Raw genomic sequence first — 9,615 nt, 5'->3', positions numbered from 1 at the left:
ACGACTGGGTTAATGACGGGATTTGACCTCACTATCATAGTTATCGGGTAACCTATTGCGAGGTAATGACAGTAGGCCAGAATATCTGGAGAGACATCGATGGTATACCATCCTTCATAGAGAACATGGGAATCGAGGAACAATGCAAATCTGTACATGTGAATGGCTTTATTTGCTAGATGTCTTACAAGTTTAGAGCTGACCGAACCCCCTTCGAATGATGTCATTATGGTATTTGATGTCGGAAGTGAGACGTTCAGAATGATCTCAATCCCTACCATTATCCTTGAAGATCTTTGGCGCTTATGTTGGAGAGAGATGATAAAAAAGTGGACCAATGAACTAGTAGAAGTTGATGGACATATAGCTATACTAAACATAAAAAACTGCACGAATGAAGATCACTGGATCGACTTATGGATTTTAGAAGACGAGATAAAGATCAACTCCGCTTCTAACACTAGGTATAATAATGTTTCGGCCGGTGGTGGTGCGAATTGGAGGCTGGAGACTATTAAAATGCCTTTCCCTTGGGATGAACTACACTATCTTGCTTTCAAAGCTGTTAGAGGTACGGACCTGATAATCCTACGTTTTTTTCTAGATTCTAGTCCTCATGAGCCGACAAAGAATGGAGATCTCTACTGTTACGATCGCAAGGAAAATATATATTACAGAAAACAAGTTGATACGATTACAGATCATACCCACCCTTACGATATTACAACTTTCATGGACACTCTTACGCCGGTTCAGACTAACACCATGGTGCAGTGAGACATCTGCCATCTTTGTTTTTTCTGACGTAGCTGGAATTTTCATGGATGTCTGGCATTCCATTGGGAAGAGTTTCAAAGAGTTTTTTTTTTTTTAATAAGCAGAAATAATATAAACAACTAGAAGAAGTTATACAACTGCAAATTAGAACCATTATAAGACCGTCAACAATTTCACATTTCAAAGATAAATGAGATGGAGAACTGTCCAAACTCCAAAGAAAACGCTTTCTTTTTCCTTGCCCATTTTGCTAAGTTATTTGCTTCACCATTAACTGTCTATGTTGAAAAACACTACAAAAGATTTCTCTCATTTGCTAGAACAGATTTTGCTCTCCAATCGCATGTGCTTGGCTTCTTATTTAAACACATGACTCCTTGCTGTCACTTTGTACTTTTAATTGAGAGAGATGAATTTTCGAAGCCCGTTTTGTAACTATTTTACTGCCGATCGCTTCTGCACAGGCTGCACTTGTTGTGATGCCTGCAGACATTTGAATATCACGTATCATCAACCCAGTATACTACTCCAATCCCATATGAGTTATCAGATAATGCTTTTTCATGTGAACACTGAAAATTTGATCTCTAGAAATGTATACATTTATGAATACATTTGTATTTTGTAAATAAGCATTGCCGCATAAAGATATTTCATGGAACATCAGATTGTCGGGAGATTTATACACATGTCATTAGCGCTCTGTCTAAAACGTCTTTAGTTGCTTGGTGATTAGGAAAGTTTTATGTCATTTCTTAAGACTATACAATTCAGGTATTGCTCGCACATAACATGGAGGTAATGCATTAGCAAATGAGCTAGTCAGATAGGGAGCAAGCAGTAACACTTCACTATGGTGAGATGATTCTCAAGATCTTTTTAGGGTGTCAATGAACATTAATTGATAGATTTGTGGGACATCTGCCAATGTCGTATTAACTATTCTAGTTGATCCCTTTTCGTTTGAATCAACAATGATTGTTGATCCCTAGCATCTGTTTTAGTTTACTTACTTTGCAAGTTTTTACTTTCCTAATTTAGGTAGAATTCCCTTTTTTTTTTTAATCGGTTCCTATGAACTTATTTAAAGGATTTGCCTTCTTGTTTAGAAGATACATCTTATTATTCAATATTATTAATATCAATTACAATTTATCTTGATTGCTTCAATCAGATTTATTTAAGTTTCTGACGGAACTTAAACTCTTTTCGCATCCCAACAACTAGTTTGGTCACGATCTACGCGACAGTTAGATCTCAGGAACAACTCTGAATCTCTAAGGATAGAGATTATTGAGAGGACTAGACTAGAAGAAGAAATAGACGAATTAGGGGAAGAAGAAGACATAGATAGAGAGGAACATGCGAAATTGGGAGAGAAGATAACTTTTGATTAATTCATTGATTACCAATTCGGCAACAAAACCACTCATTCCCGGCAATGCAAGAGAAGCCATCAAGAAACTACTGAACATTGTAAATATTTTTGGCATTGGGATAGCGATTCCTCCCATTTCGTCGAGATAAACGAGACGTATTCTGATACCGATTCCTTACAAGTGGCTCAGCTTATACTGCCGCAATTCTACTCACGAACAGGAATACCTAAGTTATCCTTCTCCTAATAAGAAAATTACGAAAATAACCCGCTGGTCGAGCCGACTGGTGGAACACACAACTATTTGTAAACATAAAAAACTTTAATACCACGGCGCCTAAGAAGATGAAAGACTTCATCTGAGTTGTAGGCAAGAAACTTGGTCCAATTCCAAATCTGACCAATGCACTTGAGCATTCTGTGGCTATTTCTCTAAAGAAAGCAAACTTAGTAACTCCATAACCCACTGCTTTGTAAATACCAGTAAGAACACCTCCATCTTCCCTGAATATCAACTTCGAAATAACATCTTGAATGGCTATATGAGCACATAAGAGATCTTACCCCATTAACAGTCGAGGCACGAACATGCATTTTCATGTTTACTTCTTTGTAAATAACCTGCACGTGGAGTTGTATTTGTAAACAATTTTCCACTCTTAACACAGAAATCTTCACTTGCCAATCTTTTATTGGGGAGATAATTTCTTCATTGTTGCCCTGTAGGTCCGACTTTTCAACTTTCTAACCGTCACCTGACTGTAAGCCCCCAACGATTTTGAGTTTGATATGACGTTGATCTTAGCTAAACCCGTTAGCAAAATGACTGATAAAAACTAATGTAGCAAGAATGTGATAAATGGCACCACTACCGTTAACTGTGTAAACTGAAAGGGGAGGAATGAATACCAAGAAGGGACATTGCTGATGATTTCCTCTAATAAGAAAGTCAGGTGAAATGCTACATCCTTCGGCACCAATACCCCGTATTGTAGAGACAACTATAAATGAGTTTTTCACGAGGCCCTTGAGCGAGAAGGATACGCTCATTCCAGTCATTTGATTAGTCTGTCTCAAATGACGAAAAGTATTGAACTCTTGATCAAACTTACACGTGATCTCTATCTTATCAGACACAACACCAGTAAGCTTTCCTACCAATATACTCTCAGCTCCTTGAAGCCATTGAATATGTACATTACAGAACTACAACTGACTCTATTAGTTTCAACGAAAATGCATATCTGAATCACCATCAGAGAACACTTTATTACTGCATTTTTTAGCTGAGTACAAACCCCAACAATTCTTTCACTTATTATTTTCAACAATTGTTGCGGTATGCTCTCACCTTCATTAACTAATACCTGTATTATCTTGATTCCCACTGGTCTTTCGCTGAACTCCACTCTTCTATAACTCCTCTTGAGCTTCAAGAGCTTAAAATAAGTGTCAGCAACTAAGAAAAACACCATAACAAGACATACAGGGATCCAAGGCATACCATCTTCTGGTTTATACACTGTAGTCACCTGCGAATACCACGCTGGAGGATAGACTTGCTTAAGAAACTGATCTAGCCCACCTTCATGAATGGAAGGAAAGTTAGGATTGCAATGCAAGAGATATGTAGGTTCTTCATATATCCCTTGTGGAAGAAGCATAAGGTCACCATCACCCTTAATTACATCCAGATCCACCACGATTCCCACCACTCTTACAAGGGATTTCCTCCAACCTAAACACCATACATGCCTACTACAACCCATACAGCAAGGTGCAACAAGTTGTAACTCAGTGAGCATCAGTACATAATCAATGTCATTTTCCATTCCCCATAAACCCCATGAGCACCAGGTGGATTCAAGTAAGAAAACACAAAGGTTAGATTCCCTTTTTTTTGCCTCTTGAATAAACAATTTAGTCCAAGGACCAATGACTAGCTGCAACATTTCTTCAAGGAATTTGCAAACAACCTGACTGTCACCACCTTCCCTGAACACAAACACATTTGAATACTCTCATAACAATTCTGAACAGTTCCCATGGGTTATACTTACCTCATAAACCATATTCCCATGATACTCGTTAATGCCAGTTGACCCCATGAGAACTAATTACTTACCAGGTGTAAGATTATTCAAGCAGAAATTAGAATTAGTCAATTCCAGAAACTTTCCACGATCAATTACCCTTCCAGCAAAAACCAAGATACACCTTGCACTACTCAAATTACCCATTACACTATCAAACATTTCAAGTAACCCATATCCCAACTGCAAGTTAAGAAACCTTTTGTTACAGCTAAAACTCGTGTTACTGTCACCAAACATTTGCTCAATAAACATTCCAGTTGTAGTCTTGGTACCACTTGACTGTAGTTTCTGAATCGAATTCAAATGAAAACTGCTATTGTAATGAGAATACATCATGATCAATTCAAACCACTTTCCTCGATCAAATAAGGTTCGAGCCAATTCAAGGCTACAGCAAAAACGTTTTCCACTACACAACTTGTTGATAACGAACAATACCTTACGAACATTGAACTTTTCATAACACATCTTCATACATGGGAGTGAAAACATTTTGCCAAATTTTCTCAAATAATTAACATTCTCATAACACATCCTTAGTCAATTCTAACGAGGTAAGGCCTATTCCTATGCACATTCCAAAACATGATATTTGGCATATATGCATCCACTATGGATATGCCAAACTGCCAAACTCGTACGTCTATATGCCAGTCCTGGCATATAGGCATACCCGACAGAATTTCCATCGCTCGATGGTCTTTTCGTCGCTCGTTGGTCAGTTAATCGCCAGCGTTGGTCTTTCCATACCTGAGTAATTTTATATATATACTAGATATCACCCGGGCCTACGGCCCGGGCTCAACCTTTTTTCCATTTTTGTTTGTTGTTTGGTCGGCTGGTCAATATTTTCCCACAAAATTTTAGTCATTAACAAAACTAATTAAATTACAACGGTTAAACGACGAACCTACATATTAGTTGGGGACTGTAACCCTAGTATTTTGTGGTCGGGACATCTTAAGCATGCCCTAATGTTTTATTGGTCAGGTCAAATTAGCTAGGGCTTACAGCCACGGCCGTGGCCTCTAAAGCATGCCCCAGAATTTTGTTGGTCGTGTCAAATTAGTCGGGGCTTACAGCCCCGATCGTGGCCACTTAAGAATGCCTAGTGTTTTGTTGGTCGTATCAAATTAGTCGGGGCTTGCAGCCGTGGCCCCCTAAATTCTTTTAATATATGGAATTAAGGAAAATTAATTTTCAATAGGAAATCTTATTATATTAAGATACCTAGTCGGGCGAACCTAAGGTTTCCTCTGGTTAATTCAAATAGCATTCACAATCTCATGGTTCCACCGTCTTTATTCTAAAGACCGACCTATGGCATATCATGCTTTCAGTTTTGTATTTGGCCTTCTACACTATGAACGGAAAAAAAAACTTTAATAAGCATAGGATGGGCATAATTACGGAGAGATTTACAAAGACAAAGAAATCTATGAATTGAATATATTCTCATAGGCAATATTTCAATATAATAGAGCCTTATACATACCTTGTTATTAGATTAACTCTGAAGAAGCCTAGTCTTTTCAACTTATAGTTTCCCATGGAGGGTGTAACTCTACAAAAAAATGCACATGATCTCTTTTTAGTAGTCTTTTCCTTGTCTATCAATGGAATAATTCTTTGTAGAATAAGAGTTCAACCTGTGCCGTATAGTCATACTTTGTGGTTAGCCGGGGGGCCTGTAGGTTAGTTTTAGGGTTGTCCCAGAAATGTGATTACCAAAAAAAAAAAAAAAAAAGAACTGCAACAGTTAATGGTGAACAACAAATTGAAGTCTGCTTAATATACTCGAACACAAAACTAAGAAACACAATAAATTCAGTTGCTTAACATCTACAATTGGAGTTGTCAATTTCCACTCCTTATATAACAACATATAATGTTCCGACTATGAGATGACCCTTTAGTGAAAATTTCATGTTGCTTGCCTCCATGCCTGCCATACTAATATGATGTGATAGTTCAATCCTTGGTTTAGAAAATCAAAATGATGATTAAGAAGTGGTACTTTAGCTTTTCCTACTAAACATCATATACTAAAGATGGGATTACAGTTTGGGCTTGTCATTTCTTTGTTCGTAGTTCATAACAAACAATAGCTCCATCGAGGGTGCGTACCTCTTTTTGCTGACCAAAGCTAATCTTGCTACCGTTTTCCCTTGAGGCTTTAATATGAATCCCAAACAATAGATAACAGAATAATAAGATGCCTAAGAGTGTAATGGCCGGATTAAACATACCAAGAGTATTAGAAATCTCCTTGTATGAAAGGACAACCCTGCAAGCTGCAAGTAAAATATATAAAATAAATTACAAATCTAAAATTGCATTAAAGAAATCCCGAAACAAAACCTTGCTTATAGACAAATTATGAAACGGATTTGGATTAGGGTTCATTGATTTAAAACAAAATTTAAAATCAAGATCTTACCTAGGTGCTATCAAACAAAAAGATTAAGGTACAAAAGTATAGAATATGACAGTAACAGGAAAAAACCAAAGGGTTAAGGCCTAAGAATATAATTCCAGGGTTTTTATATGTATACCTTCTTCTTTTCTTCCTCTTCATCATCATATTTATGTGCCTTCTAAAGGACAAAGTAAAAACCTGGTGAAAAATCAACAAACTGTAATAAGGAATTGGCGAAGCCAAGAAGAAACGCAAAAAATAAAAGTAAATAAAGAGAAAAAAAAGTTTTAGGATTTTGCTTGAGAGAATACGGACTACCGACGAAGAGGAAGGATAGGAAAAAAAGTTTGAGGCAGGGAATGACATAATACAGCAATGAACATGGAAGTATTGCCGCAGGTTGAAACATCAGGCGATAAATTCGAAGATGGTCTGAAAAAATTTGTTAAGAAAAAACAATTAAAAGACAACAACAATTCAAAGACCGTTGTTTGAATGTCAAAATAAACAGATTCTCCAATTTGGTTTATCAAACAAATGCCATTATTTCAAAAGTTGTTCAAATTCACTGCATACCTTAAATATGTAAATCAATCATTCTCAAGCAAAAAACCCTAATCTCAAAGGGAACCAAAAACTATTTTGATGCTCACAAGTTACGCTAGCTGGTTCTTAAATATTAATACTACATCTTCTTAGTATTAGGAAACAATGGTATTCAGAGAAACAGACTGGTATTAGGAAACGTTTGATTTAAGAGACAGACCAAAGGATATATAAAAACTATTTCTTTTCTATTAACGGAAGCTTACCAAAATCAGGAACCCGGAGATCCAATGCACAAAAATATCTCTCGCTCAACTCTCAATCCGCGCCGTGGGACGACGAAATTGATGGTCGGAAATAAACAACAATTTAAAGAACGTTGTTTGAATGTCAAAATAAACAGATTCTCCAATTCGGTTTATCAAACAAATTCCATTATTTGAAAAGTTGTTCAAATTCACTACATACCTTAAATCTGTAAATCAATCCTTCTCAAGAAAAAAACCTAATCTCAAAGAGAACCAAAAACAATTCTGATGCTCGCAAGTTACGCTAGCTGGTTCTTTAATATTAATACTACATCTTTTTAGTATTAGGAAACAATTGTATTTAGAGAAACAGACTGGTATTAGGAAACGTTTGATTTAAGAGATATGCCAGGAGGATATATAAAAATTATTGTTTTTATATTAACGGAAGCTTATCAAAATCAGGAACCCAGGGATCCAATGCACAAAAATATCTCTTTCCCAACTCTCAATCCGCGTTGTGGGATGACGAAATTGATGGTCGGATATATTCGGATAGACAGACAACACTTTTTTTGATTTAATACTACATCTTCGTTTGATTTAATACTTCGTTTGATTTAATATTACATCTTCTTAGTATTAGGAAACAATTGTATTTAGAAAAACAGACTGGTATTAGGAAACGTTTTATTTAAGAGACAGACCAGGAGGATATATGGGTCTTTATATGTATAACTTCTTCTTTTCTTCCTCTTGATCATCATATTTTTGTGCCTTCTAAAGGACAAAGTAAAAAACTGATGAAAAATCAACAAACTGTAATAAGGAATTGGCGAAGCCAAGAAGAAACGCAAAAAATAAAAGTAAATAAAGAGAAAAAAAAGTTTTAGGATTTTGCTTGAGAGAATACTGACTACTGACGGAAAGGAAGGATAGGAAAAAAATTTTGAGGCAGGGAATGACATAACACATCAATGAACAAAACTATTATCATAATTTTACCTTTGATGATTCCTGAGATTCTCTTTCGTTAAGCGGAAGTGTTGCCGCAGGTTAAACATCAGGCGATAAATTCGAAGATGGTCTGAACAAATTTGTTAAGAAAAAACAATTAAAAGACAACAACAATTCAAAGAACGTTGTTTGAATGTCAAAATAAATAGATTATCCAATTTGGTTTATCAAACAAATGTCATTATTTGAATAGTTGTTCAAATTCACTGCATACCTTAAATATGTAAATCAATCCTTCTCAAGCAAAAAACCCTAATCTCAAAGAGAACCAAAAACAATTCTGATGCTCGCAAGTTACGCTAGCTGGTTCTTTAATATTAATACTACATCTTCTCAGTATTAGGAAACAATTGTATTTAGAGAAACAGACTGGTATTAGGAAACGTTTGATTGAAGAGACAGACCAAGAGGATATTTAACAATTATTTCTTTTCTATTAATGGAAGCTTACCAAAATCAGGCACCCAGGGATCCAATGCACAAAAATATCTCTCGCCCAACTCTAAATCCGCGTCGTGGGATGACGAAATTGATGGTCGGAAATAAACAACAACAATTCAAAGAACGTTGTTTGAATGTCAAAATAAACAGATTCTCCAATTCGGTTTATCAAAAAAATGTCATTATTTGAAAAGTTGTTCAAATTCACTACATACCTTAAGTCTGTAAATCAATCCTTCTCAAGCAAAAAACCCTAATCTCAAAGAGAACCAAAAATAATTCTGATGCTCGCAAGTTACGCTAGCTGGTTCTTTAATATTAATACTACATCTTCATAGTATTAGGAAACAATTATATTTAGAGAAACATACTGGTATTAGGAAACGTTTGATTTAAGAGACAGACTAGGAGGATATATAAAAATTATTGCTTTTCTATTAACGGAAACTTACCAAAATCAGGAACCCAGGGATCCAATGCACCAAAATATCTCTCGCCCAACTCTCAATCCGCGTCGTGGGATGAAGAAATTGATGGTCGGATATATCCGGATAGACATACAACACTTCTTTTGATTTAATACTACATCTTCATCTGATTTAATACTTCGTTTGATTTAATACTACATCTTCTTAGTTTTAGGAAACAATTGTATTAAGAGAAACAGACTGGTATTAGGAAATGTTTGATTTA

General features: G+C 35.9%; 1 long non-coding RNA gene across 2 annotated transcripts; it reads right to left on the bottom strand.

Annotated features, from left to right (window-relative positions):
* Positions 1–6,039: 6,039 nt before the first annotated feature.
* On the bottom strand, positions 6,040–7,396 carry LOC113286101. Of its 2 annotated transcripts, none has more exons than XR_003329105.1 (4): positions 7,247–7,396; positions 6,986–7,102; positions 6,807–6,868; positions 6,040–6,545 (listed from the first exon to the last, which is right to left on the bottom strand). It is a non-coding gene; the product is annotated as an uncharacterized LOC113286101 (long non-coding RNA). The 2 variants fall into 2 exon arrangements; XR_003329106.1 differs by having other exon boundaries at positions 6,989–7,102.
* Positions 7,397–9,615: the final 2,219 nt, after the last annotated feature.

Source organism: Papaver somniferum, chromosome 6, assembly GCF_003573695.1.
Source record: "Papaver somniferum cultivar HN1 chromosome 6, ASM357369v1, whole genome shotgun sequence".
Lineage (NCBI taxonomy): Eukaryota > Viridiplantae > Streptophyta > Magnoliopsida > Ranunculales > Papaveraceae > Papaver > Papaver somniferum.
This window is presented reverse-complemented; position numbering and strand designations above follow the sequence as displayed.